This window comes from Pinus tabuliformis, chromosome X, assembly GCF_031772625.1.
Source record: "Pinus tabuliformis cultivar Carrire ecotype Pingquan chromosome X, CPIR1, whole genome shotgun sequence".
NCBI classification, from domain to species: domain Eukaryota; kingdom Viridiplantae; phylum Streptophyta; class Pinopsida; order Pinales; family Pinaceae; genus Pinus; species Pinus tabuliformis.
The window spans coordinates 1,495,104,963-1,495,116,882 of NC_142308.1; positions in this window are offsets into that span (position 1 = coordinate 1,495,104,963).

Here is an 11,920-nt window from a genome sequence, read left to right on the forward strand (position 1 = left end):
TGCAGAGTTTTGGGTTTTGCTCTATGTTCTGGTGACTGTGTTTGATGACAGGGTTTCAGTGATTCAGTTGTTGGGTGATTCAGAGATTAATGATGTAGATGTGGTTGATGGTTGTATTGCAGTGGTGATTGATTTTGTGCCTTAATGTTATTGATGGATCCAGTCTGAAAATTTATGAAACGTGGTCCCTGGAGGAAGAGTGAAGGTTGGAGCCTTCAGTAAACCGGCGCCTGTGTACTGGTAAACATAACGGCCAGTACAAGAACTAGGGGGTTAGAGCTCCCTTCCAGTAACAGCTGGAAAACGAGAGAGGGTGGTAGCCTTCTGTAGACCGGCGCCTACGTACTAGTAAACACATCAGCTAGTACAAGAGCTAGGGGGTTGTAGCTCCCTTCCAGTAGAAGCTGGAGAACAAGAGAAGGTTGTAGCCTTCTGCAGGTGGGTGCCTGTGTACTGGTATGAGTCTGCGCCAGTACAAGATTGTAAACAAGTTTTTCTTATATTAAAGAAAACAGCAGCAGGTGGTTTTTGTCCTGCATTAGGTTTCCACCTTATATCATGGTGTTCATGTGTGTTTCTTATGTGTGATGATCTGTTCTGTTTTTACTGCACCTGGTTACTGTTTATATGGTTAATGAAGTTCTGATGCACTGATTAAAGATCAACATATAATGGATTAACTGAATCATAAGTTTACTGGATATACGCTAGTTGCATTAAACACAATTGCGTGTACATGCAGGTTCCCTTAACTAAAGTAGCGTATATGAATCTGATTATGGAAATGAAAAAGTTATTGACTTGCTAATACTAATTCACCCCCCCCCCCCTCTCAATGTTATTTCCAACAATTGGTATCAAAGCAGGTCCTTTGGTAGAAGCTTGATCGCTTAAAGGAGATCCGTAGAACAATGGGAAAGAAAGCGCGTCAAAAGAAGAAGACAACTCAAAGGAACAATGACAGCGTGTCATTGAGTGGAAGCAAGTATTCAGATTCTGAATCACCTCAGATTGAAGATGAGCAAGCAAATGAAGCATCAGATAAACTCATAGATCAACAAGATCTATTTAACAAAAGGGAGAGTGCCCTCAAAGAAGAAGTTATCAGCTTAAAAGCTCAACTGGAGTGTGCCTTCAGAGTACGTCAAATGTTGCAGGAGCAGAATGAAGAACAAGAAAATGAGATTCTCAAACTAAGGCAACAAGTGGAAGAAGTAAGAAAGTCTGAAGAAATCTTGACGAAGCAATATCTGGAAAAAGAAGAACAACATCAGGTTGAGGTAAATATCTTGAAAGGTAAATTAGAAAAAAAATATAAACTATTACAATTTCAAGACAGTACTACGATTTTGGATGATATTCTTAATAGTCAGAGGTCACCTGCTATCAAAACTGGTCTTAGTTCTTATGAATCTGTTGAAGGTGAATCTAGCTCACAAGGTGAGACAAGGAACTCTAATGCAAAATATGAAATGTTCAACAAGGAGATAAGAGGTCAAACCCATCAACAACCAAGGAAAGATAATCTTCAAAAAAAATATTTTGCTCCTAAATATGGAAGTGATAAACGGTTATTTCCTCCGATGAATAATGTTGAATGTTATGTATGTCATAATTTTGGACATGTTGCAGCCAGATGCAAACGTAGAATGGTTCAAGACCATCACACAGAAAGATCATCACGTTCTAGGTACTTTAAGGTATATTGTTTTTTTTGCAATATGTTTGGTCACAAAGTTGTTGATTGCTACAGAAGGAATATGAAACATGTAAGATGTTATGCATGTAACAATCTTAGACATATCGCAAAGGAATGCAAAAACAAAGTACGGGCACCATACCAAAAGGAAAAAACATCATCACAGTCGAAGATATGGAAGAAAAAGGAAGTACAGTCAGAAAGATGTGGCATAGCAGAGTATACAGACATGACAGACTCAGAGGGAGCTGAAAGTGTGGATCTCAATGTTGTAAATCTCATACGCAAGTTTCATGAAGACAAGTTGCATGTATACGCGAGTTCGAAGCTGCACAGTCACGTATATGTTGGTTTGAGGAAAAGCAGTGGGACAGACGCAGGAAAAAGGGTCTGATATGATTTAGTCCATTATTTGCTCTGTTTGATAATGGTTACAATCTACTAATGATGTATGGAAATGTGTTGGTACTCATAAGATGTTGTTTAGAAGTGTTTTTCATCCTAACTTGATGATAATGATGCCTTGATACTTCTTGCTGATATATGCATGATCAGATCTGACAATGAACAGATGGCACAGATTCAAGGGGAGCATATGCTTCGAACAATGCATTGTTGGCATTATGGTTAGAAGTCTTTGGTGATAATGTTTGTGGCTAAATGATACATCTTGTTGGTTGGTCAAGAGAATGGTATTGCAGGTTACAGGTTGCTGATATTAATAAGAGATTCTTATGGTGCAGATCATACGATACTCTGCATGTGCTCAGGGGAGCATGGATGGATTGGTACATCTTGGCATCTACAAAGGGGGAGCTCAATCAGAGATTTCAGCATATACTCACTGGGGAGTATGACAACAAAATGTATATCAAGGGAGAAAATATCTTGGTCCGCCCTTTGCCCTTGATGTCAAAGGGGGAGAGTGACTTGGTGTGGTTGTTGCCATCAAGTCCAAAGGGGGATATTGTTGGCATTATGATACAGGTATGACTCAAGTGTTGTCCTTGATGGCAACTCACTCAGATGACAAATCACAGTTTAGACTCACAGAATGAAGAAAAACGGTATACGCAGGTTCACTATATACCAAGTAGTGTATACACGCAGGTTCACTATATACAAAGGCGTGTATAACGTACACACGCACTTTCACAAAAGGAAAGGCACATACATGTCAGAAAATTAAGTTTTGGTCCGTGCTATATGGTCCATGGTATTTGGTCCGAGGTATTGACCCCAGGTATTGGGTCCAAGGTATTGGTCCTACGTGGTTTTGGACTATGGTATTAAGAGAGGGCTAAACCTATATAAGGAGAAGAAGATCATTAGGCCAATGTGCAAGCATGCAAGTGATGAATATCTGATGAAGTGTGAGATCTAGTATGCAAGTAATGGGTTTGTGATGCTTTGCTTGATCTGAACCAAGGATGCACCCATGTGGATGATGATGAACGATGGATCGGGATCTTAAGGCTTGGAATGTTTTATCATTATGTGGTTTGATCATGGATAGACTAGATCTGAATTATTGACACATGTTTATTCTGTAAATGTTATGATATGGGTATGATTGATGTCTGGAATAGCTGCAAAGTTATAAGTTAGTATTTGCAGATCTGTACATGGGTTCGCTTTGGTAAAAGCGCGTATACACGCTGGTTGGGTTCATCAGAGTAGCATATACACAATGAAATATGATATTTGAAGTTGCAGTTGGATCTGGTTGTTGTTGCAGAGTTTTGGGTTTTGCTCTATGTTCTGGTGACTGTGTTTGATGACAGGGTTTCAGTGATTCAGTTGTTGGGTGATTCAGAGATTGATGATGTAGATGTGGTTGATGGTTGTATTGCAGTGGTGATTGATTTTGTGCCTTGATGTTATTGATGGATCCAGTCTGAAAATTTATGAAACGTGGTCCCTGGAGGAAGAGTGAAAGTTGGAGCCTTCAGTAGGCTGGCGCCTACGTACTGGTAAACATATCGGCTAGTACAAGAGCCAGGGGGTTGAAGCTCCCTTCCAGTAGCGACTGGAAAACGAGAGAGGGTGGTAGCCTTCTGTAGGTCGGCACCTACGTACTAGTAAATACATCGGCTACTACAAGAGCTAAGGGGTCGTAGCTCCCTTCTAGTAGAACCTGGAGAATGAGAGAAGGTTGTAGCCTTCTGCAGGTGGGTGCCTGCGTACTGGTATGAGTCTGCGCCAGTACAAGATTGTAAACAAGTTTTTCTTATATTAAAGAAAACAGCAGCAGGTGGTTTTTGTCCCGCATTGGGTTTCTACCTTATATCATGGTGTTCATGTGTGTTTCTTATGTGTGATGATCTGTTCTGTTTTTACTGCACCTGGTGACTGTTTATATGGTTAATGAAGTTCTGATGCACTGATTAAAGATCAACATATAATGGATAAACTGAATCATAAGTTTACTAGATATACACTAGTTGCATTAAACATAGTTGCGTGTACACGCGGGTTCCCTTAACTGAAGTAGCGAATATGAATCTGATTATGGAAATGAAAAAGTTATTGATTTGTTAATACTGATTCACCGCCCTCCCCCCCCTCTCAGTGTTATTTCCAACAACCCCTAGGGCTTCAAAAGCAGCAGGCCCCTAAAAATACATACCATCGAGGACGAAGTCATAAAGCAAAGAATATATATTTCTCCCCCTTCATTCATAATTTGTAGGTTATTTTTCACATCAATATTGTTCAGATTACATTTATCAGCAATATCATCTTGTAATGTCCTAAGGTAATTTTTCTTCCTATGTTTCTTATTCCATCTAGGTTTTCCACTAGAAATTCAATGGATGTTCATGCATTCACACAATAACAGGGATCACTTCATAAAATACAATTTATTCAATGCAATAGCAATCCAGTCAACAGTGATGTGATATTACTCAATTCCACAATGCACAGAATTGATTGTTCAATAACAAAAATATGCTCAACCAATACTTTACAATACTGTTGACTAAATAAATCAAAAGTTACTAGCTTAATTGGATTCCACTACAGCCTACAAAGCCTAGGCTAATTTGCTTAATTCATTGTCTGGAGTACTGTAGCTTGGAATTACTTTGTGGCAAGTCCACATATGCATTCTTGCTTCACCGAACTCTCAGGAAAGATTCTACCGAATTTTACCCTCAGCAATACACGAGCTGCTTCAGAAATTTGGTCGAGCTGCCACAGAGATTGACCAATTGCCTCGAATGTGCCTCGAGCAGCCTTACATTAGTTCGGCCCGAACTACCTTCAGAAAGTCACCCACGCTGCCTCGGGAGGTAGCCACATTGCCTCAGCTTGGCCACTGGACAAGGACCGAACAGCCCCAAAGAAAGAGCACCAGTCCTGCCTCAGTCCGCACTGTCTCAAAGAGTTTGTCCAACGCTGCCTCTCGAAGATAGACTAATTACCTCATCTTGGCCTCAAGGCAAGGACCGAACAACCCCAAGGGAAGAGAGCACTAGTCTTGCCCCAGTCCGCATTGTCTCACAGAGTTCATCTAACTGCCTCTATAATAGACAAATTACCTCAGCTTGGCCTCAGGACAAGGACCGAACAGCCTCAGAATAAGGCACCAAACTCAGTTGAAATGCCTCAGGGAGACCGAAGTGTCGCGAAGCTGCTCACTACAAATGCCTACCCCCTCCCTGCAATTCTACCACAGAAGACCTGTCTAGCACAGAGGAGAAAGCATCAAAAATGGTCTTAAATAGTCCAATTGGGATGAGGAATTTCAAATTTTTAGTTTATTTCAATATTTGTTAGATAATTTAGGAATTTTTTTTTAATACATGATTTCCAACCAATAATGTAGAAAGTATGTGAATAGTTTATCAGTTTCTTCAATTTAATTTTTAATTTATTAAAAAATAATTTATAAAACATAATTAGGCATATAAATAATTAAAAAATTATTTATCAAAAATTGCTTTCGCAATTCAGCTCCGTGACCATTGAATGCAAATCCACACCACACCCACGCTGGATATGAAGATTTATGTGATTAAGCTGATAAAATCCAAAAAAGTCTTTCAAATCAATGGCCATATTGATGTATCATAGTAGCGATATAAATTATTAAAAATTATTTATCAAAAATTACTTTGGCACTTCAGCTCCGTGACCATTGAATGCAAATCCACACCACCCACGCTGCATATGAAGATTTATGTGGTTACGCTGATAAAATCCAAAAAAGTCTTTCAAATGACCATTTTTAAGTGTCGATGGCCATACATAGTAGCGGATTCAATAGAATAGAGACACATTTCAAACTACGTAATAGTAATGGTTAGTTTGAAAAAGACATGTATTTCAACTATGATAGCAATAGTTAATATGAAAAAGACACCTATTTCACCTATCATTATAGCGTATCATCATACTGGTTTAGTAGGGATATATATTTATTATTTTGCTTTTAATTGGTTATTCAATAAAAGCAAAATAATAATTTTCCCCTTGAGGTAGAAGAGTTGATATGATTCTTTGTGCTACGTTGCTGGCCGAGATCAAGATTCACATCAAATGCTCATTAGTAGATACTAGCGGCAAGCAAGATACTTTGGATTCCAAGGGTTTTATTATTTACGTAAAAACTTAACAATAAAAAGATTGTATTACTAAAATTCTAATATATTAAAATCTAATACTAAAAGTGTAATATTAGATTTTAATATTAGGATTTATTACAATTAGGATTTTAATATTAGAATTAGATTTAAAATTAAAATATTTATGAATAATATTAAATTATGTTGGTTGAGTTCATTTATAAAAGCAAATTGGTATATAAATGATGGAAAATGAAGTTTTTGGCGAATATCAACCACATTTACTAATATGGTTGTGCTAGTACTTGATTTGCCACTACACTTTGATGTTTCAAGATAGATAAATTCCATGCTTTCAAGAGCAGAACATAAGATAAAAGGGAGTTTACTAATTAGGGTGGAATCATTCACCATTGAAAGTGGTGAAATTAGTAAGATTTCAGTAAAAGAAACAGGGCTTAAAACCCTCAAAGCCACAACTCAAGAAAACAAATTAAACTGATCCAAATCAACCATGCTAATCTGATTTCATCTCTCCTCTATTTATAGTTTTATCCATGGGTTTCCACATGTGAAAGGTTGTGTGAATGTAATCCCTAATTTTGAGTTTTATCCATGGGTTTCCACATGTGAAAGGTTGTGTGAATGTAATCCCTAATTTTGAGTTCTTTGGCGCAACCCAATATTTACACAATATTTCCCCAACATTGGAAAAATTAGGTTTTACCCCATTTATCAAGACTACAGCCTACATGATTTGATGGGCTATTTCATCCTCCCTCAACCCATCAATTGGTACAGGACATTACACGTCTAAAACATGTCTTTCATAGGTTTGAATGTAGATCTCCTCCAAGAGTATCCACGACTTTCACCACACCTCATCCACGTTCACAACAAATATTACACATTCTTTCTCCTTTTCATGAGGACTGTCATGACTAATTTTGATTATGATTTACATGCGGGTGGGAAGTGTTGTGTATTTCAATTCCTTGATGTCCACCTCGGTGTGACTCGGGAGGGTTTCAGTTATGAGATTTTGTGCCTTAGATTTGCCTCCACCACCACAGATACAAAAACGCTATGCTGAAATCCTTAACGTCAACTTCAAGGAAATTCGATAGGGTTCTATTGTTAGATACGTACCCTAGATGTTCCCCCACTACCATAGAAACCACTCGCTATCGGCTTCAGGTGAATTCGAAAGGGTTTCCTCAAGAATAGATTTTCGCGGCTCTTGAAACAGAGCTTGTTGACCAATAAAATAATCACAAAAGTTCTTCCTTGTTAGTCAGAACAAACCCGAGTTGCTCCAAGAGAATATGTTGTAACAAAACAAAGAGAAAACTAGGCAGCTCAGACCTGAGTTGCTCCAAGAGATTATGGTGTAACAAAACAAAACAAAGAGAAAACTAGATAGGGATCACCTCCACCAAAATTAGTCAAAAGAAAAAGGGATTTTAGAACACTTAGAGCCGCAGCTCAAAAAGAAACAGAGATATTCCAATCCAAATCCATCATCATAAAATGATTCTATTTCTCTCTTATTTATAGGACTTCTTATGGGGTCTTTTTTTTCCTTAATTTAATGTGAGGGTTACAAGTGTAGCCCCAAATTTTGGCTTTTTGCCCAGCTATTCCAAAATTTACCCAATATTGCCCCCAAAACACTGGATAATGAGCTGTCATTTATCAATAATATAGCCTATGTAGTTGTATAAGCTACTTCATCCTCCTTTGGGCAATTAATCAATAGGAAATACCTGTTACAAATACTGGGGGCAACACGTCACTTGTATGTAAAAACTTCCAGTTACGTCTTCAAATTACTACTAAGAATTACTACTAAGAAAAGCGGGCAGAAGGCATGCAACCAAAAAATCTTGAGAATGTTCTGTATTGATACGAGTTAACTCATAAAAGGAAGGTTCTGATTCCTGATATGATAAGCAATGATCATATCCGCGGGCAGAAGGCATGCAACCAAAAAATCTTGAGAATGTTCTGTATTGATACCAGTTAACTCATAAATGGAAGGTTCTGATTCCTGATAGGGTAAGCAATGAGAATATCCTTATTGTAAGATTTAATTAAAACTAAACTACCAGAACCAAAGATATCCTCACTGTGAATTTAATGCAACCAGAAGCAAGGATATCCCTCACTCTAAAATTAACGCACGCAGCAGCTCACCATGATCCATATCATCTAAACTTCTGAAGGCCTGACAACATTGGATGACTTCTGAACATCGTTATGCCTTCATCGAGGCTATACATTCACTGATGCACTGGAGTCAAATACTTGTAAAATTTGCCATTTAATAATATTAAAACGCTCTCATCTGCATATTCTCTTACTTAGGTCAAACAAAACAGCACACTGATAGTAATCTGATCTCTTACAGTTAAGCTTAGTAATCTGATCTCTTACAGTTAAGCATATTCCCTTACTTTGGTCAAACAAAACAGCACACTGATAGTAATCTGATATCTTACAGTTAAAGAATTATTTAAATGTCATCCCTCATCCCCACCAAATCACATAATACCCACAACCTTGCCCCCCGCTGTCTTGTTGTGACAAAATTATTGTATTTCCAAAAATCTTCTAGTTTTCGATCATTCAATGGGTCAGAACCTTTTTTCTACACTCATTACAGAACTTTTATCTTTGGAAATGGATATTTAACTAAAACACTGAACATGCATTCTCCATAAAGAAGAGTTGTTCTGTACCCTGGGGTGGAGAAGACAACTGAGGGTGTGCTTTTGTGTCTTTGAATTACTATCGGAGTTGCGCTATGCCCTGGGATGGAGAATATCCCTGAGTATCTGTTTTTGTCGTGTGTTTTTTATTTTGTATTACTACATGTAGAGAACAATTAGTTTTGCATAGCTCCAGGATGTATTACAAAGTAAAGGATATATTACCTGTGTTAAACTTTGATTTTTTTAAAGCTTTAGCAGGATCAACCAAAGCAAACTGCAAGGAGTGCCAAGAAAAATCGATACCTCTGACTGCTCAATAGATCTGGAATAATATGGCTCCATACGCATAAAATATCCATCTATCATTTCTCAATAGATCTGGGTTAATAAGGATCTAGAGCTATTAAGGAAATGCAGTTAGAAAATACCAGACGAACAGATGCTGCTGCAAGAGATTCTTTATTTGAAGAATCAAGTTTTCCCAAATCCGCATAACCAAAGACGAAGGTATTCTTGTTGTCTTGGACCCGGTGGTTTTGAACAGCCTAAGCGATCATAAACCACCGAGGACCAGACGACAAAAACGCGTTCGCTTCCTCCCCTCCAGATCAAGAGGCGGCGTCACGATAAATAAGAAGAACAAACCAACAAAGAACACAGATTATCTTCTTTTAAGTGCTGATCCTGATTAGGGTTAGAGGAGGTCGAGCTCATCTTCACGCCATTTCGAATCGGTAGAATCGGCATCTGAAATATAGAGAAAATACCCACATGAACAGTGGCCGCTGCTCCTCAAATAAGTTTCCCCTCCTGCGATTTCGGTTCTCAAAACAGACAGGCATCCTATGCAAACGAGAGAGAAGATGCTCCTCTCGTGCGAGGCAGATGGTTTGCTGTTAACCCTATGCTTCCTCTATTTTCCTCCACCTCAACCACCACCGGGGCGTGAAAGTGCAAGCCCTATTATGTGTATATGGATATATACATGCAGAGGAGATTGAAGGTGCTTTCCTCGTCCTGGGCATATGGTTTCATGGTAAGGTGTCTTTCTCTCGCCTTGGGCATATGGTTTCATGGTAAAGAAAATATAGCTCCTCTACCTCAGCCACAAAGCGCGTGAGAGGGCCAACCTCATTGTTATATATGTATATATATATTTATTTATTTGTTATGCATAGAAAGAGTCTGGTTTTAACAAACAAAAAAAAATAGAGAAATGTTAATTATAGTTGTTTCTTATTTTGGATATAGTTTTTTCAACTCTAGATTTATGGAAGCACTAAGAGAGATATATTCTCTAGCAGTGTAAACATTTCTTCAAGTTTTGCACTAAAAAAGAGGTTTTTGCCATGAGATATTTGATCTTTTTCAGCACTCGATAAATCCAAGGTTGAGAAAGGTCTAGGTTTGTTGTCATCGAGAGTTCAAGATATTTTGGAAGATAAATCTAATAATCAAAATGATGTATTTAAATGTGTATCATATTAATGAAAATATAATTCACGCTTATCTTTCATTCTTGGTGCAATCCAACAATGGCATTAGATCAAGTGTTGTTCAAAAACCAATCAAATCTATCTTTCTAAGCTTATCCTAAAACCCTCATCCCTGTTTCTCTACGTTGTGCCGAATTCTATGTTCGCCATTACACTAAAAGTGTTACTTGGCCCCGCATTCTTTGTATCATATGAGGATGTGTACTCTTTGTCTATGTTCTACCTCATATGTGTGTCTGCCTTACTCAGCCCATAAGTTCCCCCACGCCCTTTGATTATTTTGGGATTCAAGTACTCATGAATGCCCACAAATGACCTCTATCAAGCATTGGTCAGTTTGGCAATGAGTTATGGAAGAAGGATTGATTGATTTACCATATCAATCTTTGAACATTTAATGATACCTGTAATACACAAATATGCACTCACTAGGGAGAAAAACAATGCATGGGAGAAGTGGGAATCATATTTGATTCGAACAAAAATGGGGAGTTATGTTAAGGTCAAACATTTATGCTTTTCTAACCAATAGTTTCCTACATGTGTTCAATTGTTGCACATCTTTGTCACAATTTGTAAGAAATATGCCATGGATGATGCTTCAATCCCCTCCTCTACAATCCTTCTCCCATTATTCATCAACATTCATATATGTTGGATCCTTAATACAAGAATAGAGAAATTCCAAGAATCAGGTTTTATAAAGACTCCAATAAAACTAAAAGGGGAATAAAGGAGAAGTGTACCCAAACACTAGTTGAGGCTCCATATGTGCAACCAGAACCAAAGAAGATAAGCAATCTTCACTTGACAAAGTCATTGATTTTTTTTATGGAATGACTTAGTTTGAACTTGCAAAGAGAGACGATGAAACAAGATTCATAATTGGAGCAATTTAGTTTGAGCTTGGTGATATCATAAACACATAGCATAGCCTACACATTGCCCATGTTGTGTCCAATTATGGTTAAGTTAAACTCTTCTCTGCAAAGAGTGGGAGGAAGTGATTCATTGCTCTATAAAAGGCTATGATAACATTTCAACCCAAGAATCAAGAAGAAGGGTAACTTACAAATAGTTGCTTTTGTAAGTTTACTAATTAAATTGCTTTGTAAATGGGTGCATTTTAAATAGAAGTTGAGACCTTCGTCGACCTGGCCACATGGAGGATTAGTATTTTTTATCTTCATCCTTGTGAACATTGTCAAAACATTTTCATCTTCTCACTTTATATCTGAAAGGGGAGAATTATATAAGTGATTAGCTGTGAGGCTTCTATTGTTGAAGCCTTATCAATCAAGCATGTACAAGGGAGCCTAAGCCACAACCAAAATCAAAGCCTCAAACCTGGGCTAGATTCAAATTTGTAGCCAAAGGCAAAGTTATGAGCTAATTCAGTTTATGGTCTTCCTAAAAACACCATTTAGTAGAACATTTACA